This window comes from Papaver somniferum, chromosome 7, assembly GCF_003573695.1.
Source record: "Papaver somniferum cultivar HN1 chromosome 7, ASM357369v1, whole genome shotgun sequence".
NCBI classification, from domain to species: Eukaryota; Viridiplantae; Streptophyta; class Magnoliopsida; order Ranunculales; family Papaveraceae; genus Papaver; species Papaver somniferum.
In genome coordinates, this window is record NC_039364.1 from 33,872,338 (window position 1) to 33,896,228 (window position 23,891).

A 23,891-nucleotide genomic window follows, 5' to 3' on the forward strand; every position below is an offset into this window, starting at 1 on the left:
GATGCTACATTCGCCAGTCTGGATAAATTTCATGTAAATATATTGAATGGCTCAATAAATATGCCGGTGGAGAGGTTAGCACTCACATCACCATTTTCTTGCAGAGTGACGTCAGATGCAAGGTTTTACGATCTTAACCCTAAGCTAAAAACCACCATCAACATTAAGTCCCCTGCTTAGCACGTAACAGTGGCATTGTTGCTGGGTAAGCATGAGATGGTGACAGACAAGAGTAAAATCGAAAGAGTAAAAATGTGGAGTGATTGCCAGGGAAATTCAACTAACCTTTTGGTGGAAGGCATGAGGAATCTGTGATCCTTGTGTTGGCGGCTTTTGTATAAATTTATAATGGCCATGGGATATTGGCACCAGTACGGCATATTTGGCTACTGGTTAAGCAATGGTTCATGGCGTTGGTTTGGGATGTGGATGGCACTTGTCAAGAGCGGAAAAGTTGGCGCTTGAGAAGGTCGCAGGTGCATCGGCTATTGAGCAGAGAAACTAGCGTTGGGAGGATGCAAGCTGTCGGTGCTGGCTGGGGCGTGGAGTAGCTGATGGTGCTGCTAGATGGAGTAGCGGATGGAAGCGGCTAGCTTGAGTAGCCGATGGCGCGGCTAGCTGGTATGGCGGATGGCGCGGCTAGCTGGAGTAGCGGATGAACGCGGCTAGCTGGTATTGCGGATGGCGCGGCTAGCTGGTATTGCGGATGGCGCGGCTAGATGGGGTAGCGGATGTACGTGGCTAGCTTGAGTGGTGTTGCGGATGGCGCGGATAGCTGGGGTAGCGGATGGACATGGCTAGCTTGAGTAGCCGATAGCGCGGAATGTTAACACCACGGGCCCAGCTGCCTTCTTTTGTGTGTGTCCCAAAAGGGAAACCCTTCTCTAGTTGAACTCCAAAACACCATGCCTATAAAAGGCGTTACCCATCTTCCTTACTTTCGTATTGTTGGTTTTGTTTCCTCACCTTGGTGATAGCGGCAAAGACTTGGACCAGCGGAGAGAAGGGAAGCGAAAGTAGGCGAGCGTATTTTAGGTATGTTTCTTAACGTTTCTTCTCCTTTGTTTGCTCGTCTGTTTTTGTGTAAACCCTAGCCATTGGCATGTCCTCCACAAACCTGTATAAATCCTCTAATATGAATGATTCCTATCCACCGGTAGTATTGTAGTAACGTTAACCACAACATCAATAGCAGTGGAGCCGATTATTGTGTAAATCAAGCACGTATGGATGGTCGTCGTAGGATCTTCTCTTCCTAAAACATAGTTTTAGCTTGTGTTTGGCCGTGAGCGCTATTACTGCAGCAAGACACGGTTTCATCCAATAGCATGTTTTTCCACGGCAAGTGTTTGTTTGAGTGAACACCAGTCCCCATTCCCCTTGACCGCGAGTGCCGCGACGTGTGGCCAAAGAAAATTTCCCATAGAGAATTTGTTGTCAGCTCTTAATCATTGTACCATAATTTCTTGGCAAGATCCTCATGTGTGGTGTCATTCAAGGTAGTAACCTTTCTATTTTTGTTCCGTTGTAGTTACTTCAAAGTAAAAGTATCACAAGTACTTTTGTTAAGATGTCACCTGAAAGCAGTTCTACCGCCGCATCAAGAAATGCTAACAACTCCAAGCCGAAGCCTTCTACACTTAGGAGAGCCCATCCCAAGTATGTGGCGATCCTTTTGACCGGTTCATAAAATGAAGGAGAGGTCCAGTTGGTTCGGACGGGGGCGTAATGTGGTTTTTCCTTCAGAGGAAAGAGTATCCTGCTTCTCCAATCGACTTCAAAATCTGTCAAAGTCCATTCCGTTCTTTTGATAAATGGATGCAAATTATGATAAGTCAAGACTGTGTAAAGGCCAATTTGACCAAGGCGCAAATCATTGATGTTGTCATGGCTTCTGCAACACTTCAAATCAGGAAAGACATCCCGGGCTTGATCACTTTTATCTCCAGATGGTGTCCAGATACTCATACGGCCATATGTATGTGGGGTGAAATTCCCATCTCTTTAGAGAGTGTAGCCGTCTTGCTGAACCTTCCATAACATGAAATCTTGATATCATGTTGTCCGATGATGAAGAAGAAATACGTACCACTCTTGACGAGAAGTCAAAAGGATTCGTTCGAAAGGATTACGAGACGAAGTGCTTCTACATCTGGTGGGTGTATGAGTGGTTCCCTGATGAGCCGGAGTCGGATCTAGTGCTGGACGATACACTCCATATCGCTGCATTTTTAGTTTTATGGATATCCAGAGATATTTTCGATGATGGCTCTGGTAAGAAGGATATAAGACAGGAGCTAGTTAAATTGGCGAAAGGTGTCGTTCTTCCCATTGGCGGCTTGTTTGTTGGCTCTTTGTACACCCATTTGGATCATCTGGTCGCGGATATGTACGCTTCAAATGGTTATATGAAAGTGGATTCGTATGTCCACGTTGATTTTCTCCAAGAATGGTTGTAGGAGCATTTCGTAAAATATGCTCCTTAACCGTTGGCTTTACTTCCCGAGTCTTGTGGCGGCTCCAGGATACTGCATTGGTTGAATAAGCGCCCAAAATATGGATCAAAGCTCATCGAATTCCTTGACAATTCCCATGCCGTTATCTTTCGTCCTTGGGTTCCAGTCCATCCGTCCATAGTTCAGCCGAACACTTTCGCCGCTGCTCCGAACTTGACTTTGCTTTCTGCTGGAGAGAATATGAGCGCTAGAGAGGTCGTATTTATGCGAAGCTGTATCCCCGGACACGTGCCATCTTTCTTCCGGGGTCTTTCGAGGCAGTCCCTTATAATATTGACAGGGCGGCTCGGCATATGGGTTTTAACCAAGGGGTCCCATTTACTCGTCAGTCGGTTGCTCCGGAAGAATTGTTTCCAGCTGTCCTTGATGCCCGTGTTCTCTCTCCAGGTAAAAGTCTTCCTTTCTTGCTCTCGGAACGAAGTCCAGTGACAACCTCCAGGTACAACGTGTTCTGGTAGGATGAGTTTCTCGCCATCCACGGATTTGTGAATGACGTGGTGGAAAATTCTCGTGGTAAGCCTTCCCCTGCGACTTTAGCGGAACATCCATTGTTGAGGGAGCCTTCTACTGCTAAGTGAAAATCTCCTAGCTCAGATGTGAACAGTCTCCAGAAGAAGGAGCGAAGGTCTAAAAATCGTGCGGGTGGTTTTCAGTCGGACTCGACGGCTCTTCCGACTATTAGTTCTTCCAATTGATTTTCTTCCTGATTTAGTCGTCTTGCATAAATATTCTGAATTGTTGCCACTGAAAATCTCTTCCCTTTTGATTCAGGGTCTCAACAAGATAAACGCCTTTACCAGACTTGCAAGTGGCAAAAAGGTGATGCCTTCTGAAGAAAAGTCTGGCGATATTGAGCCTCTCAACAGTGAAGAGGAAGATGAAGAAGAAGAAAACTCAGAGTCTGACGGTGATGGAGAAAGTTCTTCAGAGCGGGGCAGCGAGTCCTCTTCCAATCCCAGTGGGCCCACAGATGAGTCGGTAAGTCTCCCACACGTTTTCCTCTTGGACTATTTACTTATACCGAATAAATATTCAATTGGTGGTATTTACAGGAGGAGGTCGCTTCTGAAAGTAATTCTAAGATGGAGGTTCACGGAAATGAAGATGCAACAGTGTCTCCAATCATGGAAACCGTACCCGCTGGTAATATGGAGATGGAGGTTGATCATCATAAAGATGTTGTTGTGTCTTCCATGGCGGAAAATGTTGTCGTAACGACAGGCGTGATTGTTCCCAGAGAATCTTTGCTAGTCGCACATCCAACCGCATGTGTCGTTTTTGATCCTCCATTCGAGTCTCCTTTCAAAGGTCATGTGTTGGTTGGAGGATTCAGTGTGCCCGTGAAGTATGCGGATCTATATACCAAGATTTGGAAGAGGTATGGGCACATCGCCACGACCAGGAAGGTTGATAGTCACTTTGCATTGGTTAAGAGCGTGGAGGAAACTTTATCTTCAATTCATGACATGCGTGGCGTGACTGGACACACTGTTTCTAAAGATGTAGTCAAAAGCTGGGAATTCCATCGGGATATGTGTGTAAACTTTGAGTTTAATGCCTCCTTGTTCTGTGATGGATTTTCCGAGATCCAAAGGCTGCAGGATGAAGCGGTTGATGGCCCTTCCGCGGATTTGATTAATAAACGGGAGGCAGAAGTCGAGAGGTTGTCCCAGGAGTTGAAACTGAAGCAAGCAGCTCTTCAAAGCATGAAGGACGCTTTCTCCAAAAAGAACGAGCCTTTTCTAGGCGATTTTCCTTGAATGTTTTTATTTTTCTGAACTTCCTTTGCTTAGGTTTTTTTTTTTGAAAGGCAAACGAAGCGCCTGGTTTATGGTTTGATATTTTTGGATTGATAGATAATTGTTACCTATGAGGGTTTTTGGATTATTCCTTGAAATGAATTTTAGAATAATGTCGTTTTGGTCATGACTGTTAGAAGCATGAATATTCCAGGAGAGTCATGGAACCGTGAATGTTTTATGATGGTAGAAAGTATGGGATGAAATGGGGGTAACATGGCTATTGGTTTCTATTATCAACGTGAAAACTTGAAGTAGTAGATTATGTATTTTGTCTGACATGAGTTACTCGCTTTTAAGGTCCCCCAAAAAAATGGATTATCCTGGCGTAAGTATGAGTTTTATGGGTGACACCATTGTGACTGTGAGAAGTCCCCAGTCATTCCTCATCGTGTAATGACTGACCACCGAGCCATTGAACCCCGCGTGGATCGTTTGCATCTACTATCCTGATGTCTGAGTTGAAGAATGAAATTTAAAATTGGAAACTGATATTGTAACCGAGAGATTAATCTCCCATTGTGGTCGACAATTGTTTGTGGGTGAAAACTGTTTCTGCTAATTTTGGTAACTTCGGGTGTGTGGGTGAAAAACAAATCTAAACCCTAAACAATATACTGCACGGAAGTACTTTTGATTCGAGAGATCAATCTGTACAATCCTGGCCTAAACCAAGAAATGGTCGTTCCAGGCTTGCTTCGGTCACAAAGTGAAGGAGAAGGGTTGGTCTTGGGGAGGGAAGCGAAGAAAATGTTGAGACCAGAATAGTTGATTCTGGAAGTGTGGGTGTTTCGTGACTTGTATCAGAAAGTCGAACTGGCTAGCTAAATGAAAAGCTTTCAGATGATTTCTCGATGTTGTATTTTTCTCCTGACCAAAACTTGTCTTTTGGTGGAAAATAGGTGAGACCTATTTATACAAGTTGTAACAAAACGTACCCTGGTCTCGTGGGAAGTGGAAACGATTGAATGGTGGAAGAAGGGAGTAACGAGTAACGCCTGGAATTTATGATTCCATAATGAAGGATACGTTTACACCATTATTTCTTGCCATTACTAGACGCCCCGCTTTATGACACTTTCTGTAACGGGCGTATTGCACGCCGCATGTTGTAAACCGCCAGACCAATACCCTGATGAGTATCCCCAAGTTTGTGACATGTTTTGATGTCTCGAATGTTTTCGTGGAAAACATGTAACACTTTGCTACGTGTGGCAAGTTTAGAATTAAGAGGCTTGTCGTAGGTAAATAGCATACGTGATGCTAGGCTCGTTTTTGGCTAGTCGCTTAAAACTTGTCACGAGATGAACGGCTCGGTGGCGAATTCCGATGGTTGAGATTACATCTCATGAGGAAGAGTGGTCGTTGATTATGGCCGCATCTTGTTATATAGCGAAGTGGCGCCATTGGTATAGTAGTGCATGGTGGCATTCCAGTAGTTGTGGCACGGTGGCATGCCTAGTGGTCGTGGATGGTGGCATGCCAGTGGCCGCGGCATGGTGGCATGCCAGTGGCCGCGGCATGGTGGCATGCCAGTGGCCGCGGCATGGTGGCATGCCAGTGGCCGCGGCATGGTGGTATGCCAGTGGCCGCGGCATGGTATGCCAGTGGCCAAAGTTTAAGATTTGGCTTCGTGACTAAAGATAAGGTTTGGCGGCACGACCAAGGTTAGGGCTTGGCGCCGTGGCCAATTTAGGGTTTGGCGTCATGGTCGCTCAAAAGTTTCCACAAGTCCGTTAGTTTGGTGGAGAACTTGGATGGGTGAGATTGCATCTCAGGAGGAAAGATAGTCGTCGATCATGGCTACCTTTAATTGGCAGTGGCGCCTTCAACTCGCGCTGGCGTCATGCGACATGGCTGGCTTGGCTGGACGGCATGGCCCGTGCATGCCTTCGGCGCGGTTGTATAGCCATAGACATCAAAACCTTGGCACGTCAGTGTGGAAATCTTGCTTAAATTAGGGTTAGGCTTGTCAAAACCCTAATTAGCCTATATAGCACGTCGTATGGGGCGAGTGACCATGTTTGGCGCGTTTGTCATGTGCATCTGGCATGTGTGCCTGGTATGTGCGTTTTTTGGAAGCCAATTGGCTTTGCGGCCATCTGGCGTGGTTTCCTTCTTTTCAACACTGTGGCGAGTTTAAAGTAACCTGATTGGTTAATGTGAGAGGGTCGGCCAGGCATGGGCGTGGCGATACTTCTGTGTGAGTGTGGCGGTTTTAGAGTGACCTGATTGGTCGATGGGAAGTGGGGCCGGCAAGCTAGGGCATGGCCACATTTCCAGTGCGATGTGGCGGATTTAATTTCCTAGTTTGGGCTAAGCATGGTTTTTTCCCGACCAACGGGGTCTAGTGTATTGTGCGAGGCGCGAAACCCTAATTTTTCAAATTAGTCAGGTTTATGAGTTTTTTGTGAGTTATCACAATAATTGGCTGGATTTTGTATGCTGCCACAAAAATCCTTATCTACAGAATGCAGTATGCTTTCCGTCTGGACTTTTCGTGCGATGGCCTTAACTTTGGTACTTGGAGGTTCATGTTACTCCGCTGTGAGTGAACATAAACCCGTCATGGCATACTGATATTAAGGGTTCATGCTACTCCGCTGTAAGGTTTTATGATCTTAACCCTAAACTAAAAACCATCATCAACAACGACATAACTCCCTCACTTCTACCTCTTCGTTATCCAGAATGTTTTGTCCATGTGATATTCCAAGCATCCTAGCATCACATCCAGGAGAGTATGATAAGATTGTATCAGAACCCATAGGCGTGGATTCAAGGCGACGCAATCAAAGTAGGCTACACTTGGGGATTGAAGCCTCCTTCATGTTTAGAAGCTTAAACGCGGTCACCACCTTACCAGTGAATGCAGCAGAAGCACATCTTCCACGAGAAAATAGGTTCAGGATAATTACACATGAGTACTACCATAATGGGATGCCTTCACTGCCCTCAAGCAGTTTATTTCTGATTTTAACATCATCACTGTCGAAATTTTACGAGCCACAATAATTTCTCAACATGAAGCCATACACGCGCATCAAAGACCCCAAAAGTACACCACATATATGCATTCACATATCCGGCCACGCCATCGGATCTAACAGAAGTATAACTGGGGACTGCTCACTGCATCCCGTTTCATATAATAGTCCAAGGTTTAAAGGATGTCGCTTGGAACGAAGTCCTTAAAGACTTGATAGCAACACATCGGCAACGGAACACTCTCAGCTCGTCTACTTCACCCAATGGCTCTAGAAGATTTCGACCATGCAAGCATCCACAACATTTCGTCATCGCAATCAGAAAGTCCATGCACCAAATAACCTAAAATCAAGGATGGACCAACAATGCAACCATAATCTCCAAGATTATCCCTGACATGATCATTGCCAAGCATATATTTCATCCATCTATCCCAAGATCGCAATGGAGTTTGGTAAATTTTTAAATCCACTGGATAGTTTAGATACTCATTCTTCTGTAGTCAGAGCCTTATTACACATTATGGAGAAGATCGATGGTACTATTGGGTGGATACATGAGAGATCACCTACCTTGAGTTCTCCTGGCTTGCTTTGTCGTTGATTATAACTATTGCAGATTTCTTTGTTGCCATTAATGCTCGCTCTACCACCGATAACAAATGACGAAGAGGAGCCATATGCTGCGGATGAAAGCACGGAGCCGGACGAACAACAAAAACAGAAGAGGGTCGATACCCCTTTTCATACGAACGCAGTTTTTAGAGTTTGAACAGAATAAGGATTCCTTATTGCTCCATGAACGGGAATAGATGACTAGGCGCACCACACTCATGCTCCATAGACGAACAAGTAGTGTGCCAATGTCTCCCCTCCATGACCGAACCAGCAGCGCGCTAGCACGAGGAACACCAGTCTCTCAACCTACGAACGCTCCATGGCTCCAACACTCCGTGGTCAAGCCAACTCTCCATGGCTCCAGCACTCCGTGGTCAAGCCAACTCTCCATGACTCTAGCACTCTATGGTTAAGTTAGCGCCAACGTTCCAGCATTCCGTGATCCATCCGGAAAGTCTTCCAAGTGCCATTTCCACCGTTCCACGGACTGAAGCCATCAGCGCCACCATCACTATTTGAAGCCAAAGTTCCAGTGCTATCATCACCGCTTGGTAGCCGAAGTTCCAGTGCCGTTATCATCGTTTGGTAGCCAAAGTTCCAGCGCCATATTTTCACCATTCCACTGACTGAAGCCAGTTTCACCATTCCACGGACTGAAGCCAGTTTCACCATTCCGCGGACTGAAGCCAGTTTCACCATTCTGCGGACTGAAGCCAGTTTCGCCATTCCGCGGACTGAAGCCAGTTTCGCCATTCCGCGGACTGAAGCCAGTTTCCACCATTCCATGGACTGAAGCCAGTTTCCACCATTCCATGGACTGAAGACAGTTTCCACCGTTCTATGGACTGAAGCCAGTTTCTACCATTCCACGGACTGAAGCCAGTTTCCACCATTCCATGGACTGAAGCCAGTTTCCACCATTCCATGACCTAGCTAGCGTCATCTTAGCTGTTCAAAGCAGCGCCATCTCTACCAGCCAAGGAAGCGCCATCTTGGCCGTTCAAAGCAGCGCCCATCCACCGTTCCACGAATCAGGAGCCAACCGTGCCATCCCTGCTTCTTTGTGATCTATCCAGCCAAGTGTCATCCACCGCTTCACGGACCTAGCCAACAGCACCGCTCCACGCACCTAGCCAACAGTGCTGCTCCACGGATTTAGCCAGCAGCACCATTCCATGGATGTATCCAACCAAGCAGCGCTGTCCATTATTCATCCATCATTCAAATCCAACAACGTCATCTACCTTTCCTAGCCAACCAGCGCCTATTCCGCGGACCAAGTTGCAATGTCACCTCTGCCGATCAATAGCCAAAGCTGCAGCGCTGATGCCAATAGCCCATATCCAAGCCGAATTTATGCAAAACCGCCAATACAAGGATCACGGATTCCTCATGCCTTCCACCAAAGGTTAGTCGAATTTCCCTGGAGATCTCTTCACGTCTTTCCCTTTCGATTTTACTCTTGTCTGTCACCAACTCATGCTTACCCCGCAACAACGCCACTGTTACGTACTAAGCAGGGGACTTAATGTTGATGGTGGTTTTTAACTCAGGGTTAAAATTGTAAAACCTTACATCTGATGTGACGTCACTCTGTAAGGAAACGGTGTCGTGAGTGCTAACCTCTCCACCGGCATATTTATTGAGTCGTTCAATATACTTACATGAAATTTATCCAGACTGGCGAATGTAGCAACCATCCCAGATGTTTTGTAGATTTCGGCGACTCGCCTATATTCACTTAATATAAGTTCCTTTGAATGCCTTCTATGCTATGTCTACGGCTGAACCCTTAATATTGATATGGCATGACGATTTGTGTTCACTCGCAGTAGAGTAGCACGAATTTCCATGTATCAAGGATAAGGTCTTTGCATAAGGTATTCAACCAGAAAAAGCATGCCTGCTCTCTGGAAATGAACTTAAAAGAACTCTATGTCAACACATGGAATTCAATCAATTGACCTGACTAACTTGCAGAAGTTAGGGTTTTGTGCCTCGCGCAGTATATCATACCTTGCTTGTCGAAATTAAACCTAGGAAAACTAGGTAATTAATCCGCCATGGATTAGCAGGTGCAAAACCTTGCTCAGAATCAGAAAACAGGGAGCCGCAACAGCAATGGGAGGCGTGGCCATGCCTTAGGCCAACTGGCGCCACTTGCCATTGGCCACGCCCCTTCCTAAACCAGCCTTATTTCTCTCGACCAATCGTGTCGCCTCAAATTAGCCACGCGCACATAAGTTGTGGTTGGGCCCATACTTGCCGGCCCCACTTGCCATCAACCAATCAAGTTGCTATAAAGCCGCCACACTTTCACCAGAAGTGTAGCCACGCCCATGCTTGGCCGGCCCTCTTTTAATCGACCAATCAGGTCGCTCTAAAGCCGTTACACTCTCACCAGAAGTGTAGCCGCGCCTTATGTTTGTCCTCCCCCTTTTCTTGGTCAATCAAGTCGCTCTAAACTTGCAACCATACATTAAAGGCCAAACGCACCCTGCCGCGCCACCATACTAACTGGAAAGCCAAACACGCCTTACCACAACAACATATTGATCGGCATGCCAACATGCCACTCTTCCGCGATAGCATGCCACTTTAGCCTTGGCCACGCCGCCAAGCCTTAATTCTTACCATGGCGCCAAATCCTAGCCTTGGCTACGCCGCCAATCCCTAATTCTTACCACATCGCCAAATCATAGCCTTAGCCACGCCGCCAAGCCCTAATTCTTACCACGGCGCCAAAACCTAGCCTTGGACACGCCGCCAAGACCTAATTCTTACCACGACACCAAAACCTAGCCTTGGCCACGCTGTCAATCCCTAATTCTTACCACGGCGCCAAATCCTAGCCTTGGCCACGCCGCCAAGCCCTAATTCTTACCACGGCGCCAAATCCTAGCCTTGGCCACGCCGCCAAGCCCTAATTCTTACCACGGTGCCAAAACCTAGCCTTGGCCACGCTGTCAACCCCTAATTCTTACCACGGCGCCAAAACCTAGCCTTATTACACATTATGGAGAAGATCGATGGTACTATTGGGTGGATACATGAGAGATCACCTACCTTGAGTTCTCCTGGCTTGCTTTGTCGTTGATTATAACTATTGCAGATTTCTTTGTTGCCATTAATGCTCGCTCTACCACCGATAACAAATGACGAAGAGGAGCCATATGCTGCGGATGAAAGCACGGAGCCGGACGAACAACAAAAACAGAAGAGGGTCGATACCCCTTTTCATACGAACGCAGTTTTTAGAGTTTGAACAGAATAAGGATTCCTTATTGCTCCATGAACGGGAATAGATGACTAGGCGCACCACACTCATGCTCCATAGACGAACAAGTAGTGTGCCAATGTCTCCCCTCCATGACCGAACCAGCAGCGCGCTAGCACGAGGAACACCAGTCTCTCAACCTACGAACGCTCCATGGCTCCAACACTCCGTGGTCAAGCCAACTCTCCATGGCTCCAGCACTCCGTGGTCAAGCCAACTCTCCATGACTCTAGCACTCTATGGTTAAGTTAGCGCCAACGTTCCAGCATTCCGTGATCCATCCGGAAAGTCTTCCAAGTGCCATTTCCACCGTTCCACGGACTGAAGCCATCAGCGCCACCATCACTATTTGAAGCCAAAGTTCCAGTGCTATCATCACCGCTTGGTAGCCGAAGTTCCAGTGCCGTTATCATCGTTTGGTAGCCAAAGTTCCAGCGCCATATTTTCACCATTCCACTGACTGAAGCCAGTTTCACCATTCCACGGACTGAAGCCAGTTTCACCATTCCGCGGACTGAAGCCAGTTTCACCATTCTGCGGACTGAAGCCAGTTTCGCCATTCCGCGGACTGAAGCCAGTTTCGCCATTCCGCGGACTGAAGCCAGTTTCCACCATTCCATGGACTGAAGCCAGTTTCCACCATTCCATGGACTGAAGACAGTTTCCACCGTTCTATGGACTGAAGCCAGTTTCTACCATTCCACGGACTGAAGCCAGTTTCCACCATTCCATGGACTGAAGCCAGTTTCCACCATTCCATGACCTAGCTAGCGTCATCTTAGCTGTTCAAAGCAGCGCCATCTCTACCAGCCAAGGAAGCGCCATCTTGGCCGTTCAAAGCAGCGCCCATCCACCGTTCCACGAATCAGGAGCCAACCGTGCCATCCCTGCTTCTTTGTGATCTATCCAGCCAAGTGTCATCCACCGCTTCACGGACCTAGCCAACAGCACCGCTCCACGCACCTAGCCAACAGTGCTGCTCCACGGATTTAGCCAGCAGCACCATTCCATGGATGTATCCAACCAAGCAGCGCTGTCCATTATTCATCCATCATTCAAATCCAACAACGTCATCTACCTTTCCTAGCCAACCAGCGCCTATTCCGCGGACCAAGTTGCAATGTCACCTCTGCCGATCAATAGCCAAAGCTGCAGCGCTGATGCCAATAGCCCATATCCAAGCCGAATTTATGCAAAACCGCCAATACAAGGATCACGGATTCCTCATGCCTTCCACCAAAGGTTAGTCGAATTTCCCTGGAGATCTCTTCACGTCTTTCCCTTTCGATTTTACTCTTGTCTGTCACCAACTCATGCTTACCCCGCAACAACGCCACTGTTACGTACTAAGCAGGGGACTTAATGTTGATGGTGGTTTTTAACTCAGGGTTAAAATTGTAAAACCTTACATCTGATGTGACGTCACTCTGTAAGGAAACGGTGTCGTGAGTGCTAACCTCTCCACCGGCATATTTATTGAGTCGTTCAATATACTTACATGAAATTTATCCAGACTGGCGAATGTAGCAACCATCCCAGATGTTTTGTAGATTTCGGCGACTCGCCTATATTCACTTAATATAAGTTCCTTTGAATGCCTTCTATGCTATGTTCTACGGCTGAACCCTTAATATTGATATGGCATGACGATTTGTGTTCACTCGCAGTAGAGTAGCACGAATTTCCATGTATCAAGGATAAGGTCTTTGCATAAGGTATTCAACCAGAAAAAGCATGCCTGCTCTCTGGAAATGAACTTAAAAGAACTCTATGTCAACACATGGAATTCAATCAATTGACCTGACTAACTTGCAGAAGTTAGGGTTTTGTGCCTCGCGCAGTATATCATACCTTGCTTGTCGAAATTAAACCTAGGAAAACTAGGTAATTAATCCGCCATGGATTAGCAGGTGCAAAACCTTGCTCAGAATCAGAAAACAGGGAGCCGCAACAGCAATGGGAGGCGTGGCCATGCCTTAGGCCAACTGGCGCCACTTGCCATTGGCCACGCCCCTTCCTAAACCAGCCTTATTTCTCTCGACCAATCGTGTCGCCTCAAATTAGCCACGCGCACATAAGTTGTGGTTGGGCCCATACTTGCCGGCCCCACTTGCCATCAACCAATCAAGTTGCTATAAAGCCGCCACACTTTCACCAGAAGTGTAGCCACGCCCATGCTTGGCCGGCCCTCTTTTAATCGACCAATCAGGTCGCTCTAAAGCCGTTACACTCTCACCAGAAGTGTAGCCGCGCCTTATGTTTGTCCTCCCCCTTTTCTTGGTCAATCAAGTCGCTCTAAACTTGCAACCATACATTAAAGGCCAAACGCACCCTGCCGCGCCACCATACTAACTGGAAAGCCAAACACGCCTTACCACAACAACATATTGATCGGCATGCCAACATGCCACTCTTCCGCGATAGCATGCCACTTTAGCCTTGGCCACGCCGCCAAGCCTTAATTCTTACCATGGCGCCAAATCCTAGCCTTGGCTACGCCGCCAATCCCTAATTCTTACCACATCGCCAAATCCTAGCCTTAGCCACGCCGCCAAGCCCTAATTCTTACCACGGCGCCAAAACCTAGCCTTGGACACGCCGCCAAGACCTAATTCTTACCACGACACCAAAACCTAGCCTTGGCCACGCTGTCAATCCCTAATTCTTACCACGGCGCCAAATCCTAGCCTTGGCCACGCCGCCAAGCCCTAATTCTTACCACGGCGCCAAATCCTAGCCTTGGCCACGCCGCCAAGCCCTAATTCTTACCACGGTGCCAAAACCTAGCCTTGGCCACGCCGCCAATCCCTAATTCTTACCACGACGCCAAATCCTAGCCTTGGACACACGACCAACCCCTAATTTTGGCCACGGAGCCAAACCTTAGCTTTTTCCATGCTATAACGCCACAGGCGTAGCCATGCCACAACGCCACTGGCATGCCTCCATGCCACGGCTACTAGTATGTCGCTATGCCACACCACTGGCATGCCGTTATGCCACGGCTACTAGCATGTCGCTATGCCACGGCTACTAGCATGCTTCTATGCCATGGCTACGCTAATGGCATGCCACTAGCATGCCGTTATGCCATGGCTCCACCAGGCGCTACTATGCCAATGGCGCCACTTCTCTATACCACAAGATGCGACTAATCAATGGCCACTCTTCCTCATGAGATGCAATCTCAACCATCCAAGTTCGCCACTGAACTGACGGACTTGCAGCAAGTCCCAGGCAACCCGCTACGCCACGGCTACCCAGGCGCCACTATGCTAATGGCGCCACTTTGTTACACAACAAAGATGTGGCCATAATCAACGACTACCCTTCCTCATGAGATGTAATCTCAACCATTCAAGTTCGCCACCAAACTGATGGACTTGTGGAAAGTTTTAGGCGGCCGACCAAGGCAAGCCTAATAGCATCACATGTTATTTTCCTATGGAAAAGTCTCTTGACTTTGACTTGCCCCACATAGCAACCTGCTACACGTTTTCCACGAAAATACTCGAGACATCAAACATGTCACAAACTGGGGGATACTCATCAGAGTATTGGTATGGCGGTTTACAACGTGCGGCGTGCAATGCGCCTGTTGCAAGAAAGTGTCATGAAGTAAGACAATTAGTGGGGGTGAAAAGTAACGGTGTAAACAATTCATTTCCTTCATCATGGAAGCGTAATTACTGACGGTTACACGAACTCACTTCCCTCATCATGGAAGCATAACGTCTGACGGTTACACGTTACTCTATTTTTCCACCACTCAATCGTTTCACTTCCTACGAGACCAGTGTACGTTTCAATATGACTTGTATAAATAGGCTTCACCTATTTTCACCAAACGACAAGTTTTTGGTCGGCAACAACACAATATCTAGAAATCACCTGTAGCTTTCCATTTTCTAGCCAGTTCTACTTTCACATACAAGTCATAAACAACCACACCTTCAGAATCAACTATTCTGGTCTCAACACTCTCTTCACTTCCCTCCCTAAGACCAACCCTTCTTCTTCACTTTGTGACCGAAGCAAGCCTGGAACGGCCATTTCTTGGTTTAGGCCAGGATTATACAGATTGATCTCCCGAATCAAAAGTATTTCCCGTGTAGTGCATTTTTTAGGGTTTAGATTTGATTCTCATCGACGCACCCAAAATTACCAAAATCAGCAGAAACAGTTTTCACCCACAAACAAATATATATTGGACTTGTTTGCCAACTGAATAGTAACCCTTGTATCTTTCATAGGTCCAAGATTCAAAGAATCATAAACATCGGCTGACATGACACTTATGGAACTGCATTTTTGTTGGTACACGTATTATCCCTGTATCCATATTTGAATCTTCCAATTACCTTCTGCTCCTTAAAGTTACTGCATTGACGTGCTCTATTGGATTTACAAAAGGTTGTAATGGTAATTTGTTGTTGCTTGTGCCTCTAATATGCTTACTATTGTAGCCAACTAGACCACTTGAGTTTGCAAGTCTTTGATTGCATTATCGGTATTCAACATATTCTGTTTGGTTTCTGTATGAATCGATCATTTTTCTGCTGACCCTGTTGGATTATGGAGATGAGTGTGTGAAACCTAGACTTTTCATTTTGAGGTTGTTACTGAAGACCACTTTATTACCCATAAGGATTAGGAGTTGCAGCTTGCTTGTTGGCATAACTGAAATCAGGATGATCCTTCCATCCACAGTTATAAGTAATTGAATACGGATCATACCTTTGCCTCTGATTTTAGAAAATTGCATTAGCCTCAACATCTTCTTCGTATGTAGGAACAACTGTTGAAGATATTCGTTGGACCATCTTTTCCGTATTACCCATCCGTTGTTCTATATGTACCTTATTAGCTCTTCTGATACTTGAGTCGTTTCTTGTGTAAAACTATTGAGCATTTGATGACATACTCTCTATCAAATTAGTTGCATGTGAGATCGTTTTTTCAGTAAGTGAACCAGCGGCAGCTGCATCAATCAAGTTCATCTGCTTCGGAAGTAATCCTTCATAGAAGTATTGAATGATAAGTATTGAAGAAATATTGTGGTGAGGACAACTCACCAATAATCGTTTGTGCCTCTTCCAGTGAATACATTCCCCAGTTATTCGCAGAATACCGTTAATCTCTTTGCGAACAGCGGCCGCCTTAGAAGCAGGAAAATACTTCTCTAGAAATAGCTTTTTCATATCAGTCCATGTTGTAACACTCCTTGGGGGGAAGGTAGTACAACCATTCTTCCGCTAGATCTATTAAAGAGAGTGATAAAACTTGCAGATTGCCGTAGAACTCTCTCTGGTACCTTGCCCAAATCTTATCATCTTGTGCTGGAATTTTTGAAGATGACGGTTCGGATCTTCACCTGGAATTCCTTTGAACTTATGTAAATGGTGAATAATATTCGACTTCATTTCCTCTGTGTCAGATAGGTAATACACAATGGTTGTGAATCTAAGCATGGAGATGTCAACTCCCGTAAATTCTTCTCCGGAGGTGGAGGTGGTGGATTTACACCGTTCACCATCTCTGACGTAGACGGTTCTTGTTGTGGTTGTTGATGTGATTGTAACACCGTTCCCTTACGAGTTTGAATTCCACACCTCGGGTAATCCGACTATTTTGGTGCCGGAGATTAAGTACCTGAAACCAAAAATCTAGAAAACAAAAATTAAAAACTTAAGAGAGAATCTAAAAACAATAATAAAATTTACAGAAATAACAACCAAAGCTACTGACCGCTCCCCGGCAAAGGCGCCAAAATTTGATGACCGTCATATGTGCAAGAAATTAAATCACTTACTTACACACAATTAACTGGTAATATAATGGAAGTAAGGATCATTTCCACAAAGAGCAGTGAGTTTTAGTTGTCGAATATGTCACAGAGGGGGGTTTTGTTGTAGATTTTTAAACAAATTAAATAATAAAACTAAAGTTAAGCCGTAAGCAATAGATAGAGAGATGATCGAGGAATCCTTCTTCTTTACTAAACTGTCAATGAGTTATTATATTTATGTACTCGTTGTTAATCATAGATTATCACCAATCATGGAATAACATCTAACTCAGTGTTATCCGCTAAATTCCTTTTATAACTGAGTACGAAAGCTCTCCAATACCATATTCTACTCGTCTAAACTGCATAATAATAGCTCACTCAAGGTATAATTTGGTCGAATTCTTTATCTTTTGTGAATTTATATTTTAATCCTAGTAGCTTGACTCTTAGCTCAAGGTCCACTTTCTAGTTTGTTTATACAAATTAATCGCTTGCGGAATCCCTCTGCAAGGTCTCGTATTCACTACTTGTGTACAAGTTATTCGACGATTACTTATCTCCTAACTGAATACTAGCACTAGATTAAATCAACAAATCAGTTTAGTTGGCCATTTAAACAATCTATCAATCAATCATAAACATTCGTTATAGTATAAACAAAGGATAATCATTTGTGAAAAAGCGGGGGTCTAACAACCTCACCCAATATTTCACTTAGCAATCTGTATGGACAAACTCCAATATACTTACAAGAAAATCAACTAGACAGTTAGACTCAATCTTAAGAAAAGTTTATCAAATAGTTATATCTCAATCTCTCAATTCAATCCGCAATCAAACAAATAATAATTTGCGTGCCCGATTGAATATAAGAGAGATAACTTGAACGGTACCAAAGACCAATGTTCAAGGATCAATCAATTTCAATCAACAACCAAAGGTTGGATTTACCAATTGATCGATTTAACGCACAACCTGTGATATTTCAATTATATAACAAAATATAACGTGGAAAAGAAATAACACAGACACCAGAAGTTTTGTTAACGACAAAACCGCAAATGCAGAAAAACCCCGGAACCTAGTCCATATTTGAACACCATACTGTATTAAGCCGCTACAGACACTAGCCTACTACAAAGCTAACTTCGGTCTGGAATGCAGTTGAACCCTAATCAATCTCACACTGATTCAAGGTACAGTCGTGCTCGTTACGTCTCTGATCCCAGCAAGATAATACGCACTTGATTCCCTTAGCTGATCTCACCCACAACTAAGAGATACTACGACCCAAAGTCGAAGACTTGATAAACAAATATGTATCACACAGAAAAGTCTATTGAATAGATAAATCTGTCTCCCACAGATAAACCTACGAGTTTGTGTTCCGTCTTTTGATAAATCAAAGTGAACATGAACCAATTGATATATCAGACTTATATTCCCGGAGAACGGCCTGTAAATATCAATCACCTCACAATAATCTTAATCGATTAACGAAACAAGATATTGTGGAATCACAAACGATGAGACGAAGGTGTTTGTGACTACTTTTTATCTTGCCTATCGGAGATATAAATCTCAAGCCAATCTTACGATTGTACTCAATCACGATAGAAAACAGCAAGATCATATCATGCAACTACAGAGAAAATAGTTGGGTTTGGCTTCACAATCCCAATGAAGTCTTTAAGTCGTTAACCTACAGGGTTTCGTGAAAACCTAAGGTTAAAGGAGAATCGACTCTAGCTTATACAACTAGTATCACACATGAGGTGTGGGGATTAGGTTTCCCAGTTGCTAGAGTTCTCCTTTATATAGTCTTCAAATCAGGGTTTGCAATTTAAGTTACCTTGGTAACAAAGCATTCAATATTCACTGTTAGATGAAAACCTGATTAGATTCAAGATAATATCTTTCAACCGTTAGATCGAACTTAGCTTGTTATACACAAATGAAATGTAACTTCATTTAGGTTTGAGTAACCGTACCTAAACGTGTACACTTAGTTGGTTCAACAATAGTTAACCAATGGTTATCCATATGAGCACTTTCATATCAACCTTATTCATCTTCACCATAACTAGTTCAAATGACTCAAATGAACTAGTTAGAGAGTTTATCAATTGCTTAGATCTTACAGAAGTATACAAGAGACAATCGAAGCAAAATCGGTTGATTCACTCGAATCGATTCATGAACATTATAGCCACAGTTTGCAAAGATTGCATTCCTTATTATATAAATGTTTTAGTTCATGAACAAACCGATTTTAGAAAGTAACCTACCTAAGTATGCAAACAGGTACGCATACTTAACTAACCGTATTGAGTTTGTTTTTCACTTTCAGACTCCAAAAAATATTCACGGACGTGAACTTTGCGCCGGTATGCGTATGGGTGCACATACTCAAACTGTAGCAGAAATTCACGAACGTGAACTTTCCGCCAGTATGCGTACCCGTACGCATACTTTGAGTTCCATTTACAAATGTGAGAACACACTATGTTTATATCCAAAGATGGTTACAAGTTCTAAACTCTCATTTCAATTATTGAAACTTTCTTAGAGGATGTTATATAGTTGTTACTCACAGACTATTTTTCATCAAAGCGATGTTCAAGTTATTGAAATAATCAACATGACTTTCATCATGAATAAAGATGAACTTGGCCAAAGCGAAAGTTTACCAACACATATTTCGAGAAATAGATGAGCGAGATAAATTCGACTCCAAATAGCAAATGTGTATAATCTAATTCTATATAGCAATACGATATTTTTCTCAAAATAGGAGATAGAATAGATAGACTTTTGAGTGATAGATAAGTTCAAGTCTCCACATACCTTTTGTCGATGAAGTTCCACAAGTTCCTTGAGTATTTCTTCGTCTTCATATGATAAACGCCCTGGAGTCTAAAGCTCAACTACACTTACTATCCCAATCTGAGACTTAGCTATAAGTAGACTAGAAATCAAGACTTATAGTTTTGGCAACTAAACTTGACACAAACTTGAGATAGCAACGCTTGCGAGTTCGACCGAGCAGTGCTCTAACAATTTGAAGATATTTAAAGTATATTAATATAAAAACTCAAATGTTAATTAGAATTTAAAATTCATCCTCAATCAATAGGTGTTTATCTACTCATGGATACAGAAACATTCATGGTATACATATAAGAAAAAGTAAAAAGATAACGTTACGAAAGAAGAACCGCTCTGAAACCCTAGCTTTTTCTCTGTGTGTTTTTTCCCCTCTCCAATACTTACAATTTCGTGCCCCCTCTCTACACGGCCTAGTACCTATTTATATAGGTTTACATTGCTTGTCCTTCAAGTATCTAAGTCGGTTAAGGAACCCGACCCTGAGCTATGAAAGAAAAACCTTTTAGATCGTTCGTGAATTTTGGCCTTCATGGTACACCTACCAGGTACGTGTACCCTCCTTTTAAAAAATGTCCAAGAGCTTTTTAGTATTGTACCAGGTATGCATACCACTCTTTCACGAAATTCCCGAGTGATGATGGTACACGTACCCAGTACGCGTACCTCTCCAATCTTCGGTTTTTGATAAACTTGTTTTTCCTGTAACTTCTTCGTCCGAACTCAGAATAACCTCATTATTTTTGAATTGTCTTTGTGATTGAATTATCCTAAAATTAGTGATAAGAAATCCTGATTTTGAATGAGTTAAGCTTGGGCTTTGGCCATCTCTTGATTTTGAGCACTTTTGCTCATTTTCCTCGCACTTCTTCCTTTTGTCTTCGACTTGGGTACTTGGATACTTGGAATACTTCTCCTCTTAGATTTTTTTGAGCACTTTGTAAATCCTTTTTGGATGATTCACCTAATAAAGATAAATAAGACAAAACAAGAGTAATAACAAGAAAACATGCAAGAATTATAGCTAAAACAAGTATGTAATGGACACTAAAATCATATGAATCGTGGATACTTGTCATGATGATCCTCGAATAGATTAAAAACTTATTTAGATTAAGTCATAATTGTACACCCTGATCTCGTAGGAAATGGAAGTGTGAAGGAGTGAGAAGGTGGGGATCGTGGTAAAGAGGTGAAACCATGTCCATATTGTTTAGGGAATACTGTACGGTTGCTCATCCACCAGTTCTCTACTTTTATTAGATTTCCGCTCTTCCTGACACTTTCTCATAATGGATGTGTTGTACACCGCGTGTTGTAGACCGCCAAACCAATATTTATGACAATGTTGATGTCTCAAGTGATTTTGGTGGAAAAAAAAAACTTTGATGTGAAGTCGAAACTGACTTGCATGATTAGATTGACTAGTGACTCATCACACCTGACTGATGAGGCTGACAAGTTGTGAAAGCATATTATGTCAACCTGTGTTGACACGCTTGGATGGACAAGTGTTGTTGGACATGGTTGTTGACTAAATCCAACACTAGTCTTCCTGGCCTCAATGACATGTGAAGAGTGGTCATGAAGAGTGGAGAAGAGGACATGTGGGTATCCAAGCAACTAACTGTATGTAACAAAAAGTGCATTGTGAGGCTTACATGAAAATATATATTTCTACCAATCACGTGCGAGTTAGAGCTCAGGTTGCTTGTCAGTGAAAAGTAAAGTTTCATGGGAATATGACATGCCATGTGGATCTCACATGATCGGTGGCCGAAACCAATGTATGGCACTCTTAACAAGTAGAATTTAATAAGACATGTGAATCGAACCGTTGAAGTTAGTCACATGCATGAATTTGATACTTACATGAAGTCACGAATGTTTCTATGCATAATAGACGACCCAGATTAGTCGCATATTCCTTTTATAATGATCGCGACTCTTGAAAAGCGTGGTTAAGCATTTAGCTTAAGCTTTGCAACGCTTTTGCGACGTTTATAAGTGTAGCAGCAACTTTATACAATTTGCAACATAAACTGAAAAGTATGAGTGTTTCTAAGGTGTAAACTTGAACGTTGCAAACTACTTGTAACGTTTATAAATATTACAAAGGACTTTGTCTTGAAATTTTACATTTCACACATGAGACTGACATGAACAGTCGCATGTGGCAAGATATACGGTTTAGGCAGGTCGGCCAACCAACTTTGACTGGTCATTGTGAGCTTGTAAGGTTGTCTTCGAGTGTTCTGATTGGCCGAAAATAAAAAAGGATGACCGGTCAAGTCCATCAGACCTGATTAGTCGATCGTGGAAGGTGAGAGGCTAGTCAGGTTAGCCGACCAAGTTGAGTGGTCAGAACTAATTTGTGAATGACTTAAGAAGTCGCGGTTAACCCTAATTTCAATTTTATTTGTTTCTCGACCATAATTAGGGTTTTATTGCAACCAATCATGGGAGGTATTTACTACATGCTTGGGAAAGCTAGCCTTCAACCAATAGGAGTCAAGATATTGTGCTTCATTGAGCAAAAATAGAAAAATTCATGTCTGAAATTGAGTGAATATTAGATTTTGTGTGTTGACACAAAATTGAGTGAAATAAGCAATTTTTTGTGTTTACACAAAATCGAATAAAATAAACAAGTTTCGTTTGTTGACACAAAATTTGAAGTTTTGTAATTCTTATGTCTAGCATGGCAACTACCTGGTCTTGTTGTTGACATAGCTGTGATGTTCTTAATCAGGTACCCTCATGTATAACTTGATCATATACTTTAGTGGATTCATGTTGAATGAACATGGACGTTAGGTCATCACGAGGAGTTCAGCTGAGGAACATAACATTAAACAAATATTCATTCGGGTCTATACTAGTGATAGGAGTTTCAGATTTCATTATAAAATTATAGAATATCTGGGAGTATTACAACATGCACCGGCATTATTCTGATAATTTTATATATATGTAGATGCTGAGTTATATAGTAAATATAGTTGTACATATATGCATATCATCCGAGTTTAGCCAGACGAAACACATAGATATAGCCATATACATACAGGAAGAGGAGCATAGGCGCTCATCAAGTTTTATTATATTCTTTAAACCCCTTACGGAATGGAAACATATCAATGCTCAGACTTTTACGATTTTCTCCCTAGGTTAAAAACCACCATCAATAATAATGTTAGCACTTTTTCAAAAGTTGGTATTCTCGAACCAATCGAAGATTTGGATGCGGCAACAAAAAAAATGAAAATAAATAAATTAACTAAAACTTCTTTATTCTTCTTGCTCGAATCTAGTTTTTTTGGGCTAGATCTGAGCAAGGATTTTTTAGCTTTCTATGAATAAAAGTAGTTTAATTTACTGTTTTAGGTTTTGTTTTTGTTGTTTTTGGTGTCTATGGACACATCTCTTTGTTATTTGGGCGATATTTTCTTTGTCTTTAGGACGATTTTCTCTTCGCTCTGTTAGCAACTCTCTCATTTTAATTCAATTGCCGATAAAGCGGCTAAACATTGTAGAAGAACCAATACTTGTAATGAGTAGTGGGGAATTGTTACAGATTTCCTAGCACACCACTAGTAAGCTTATCTCTTAATACAATGTTTTTTCCTAGCAAAAAAAAAATAATTAGCGATTCTCTCGAATATCCATGGTGTTTCTTGGTCTGTTATTTTCGATTCATCAAGATCATCAATGATTCTGCTCGGATTCACTTTAGATTCATCTTGAACAAGAGGAATTTTGGGCATCCGGATTCATATGGATCTACAAGATTTGGGGAAAAATACTCCATTTTATTTGGAGCATATCTTATTGGAGAAGATAATCATTTTAAACGGCCGGAGTCGATTCCGCTTCACACCATCATTCGTCAGTACTACTGGTACAAAAATTAAATATCTTTGTGTTTCATGGCTCTTTCTCTTCACGATGTATTTGCAATTGGTGTTATTTGTATTTGAGTTTTGATTATTTTGTATTTTGGTGTTTTTGATAATC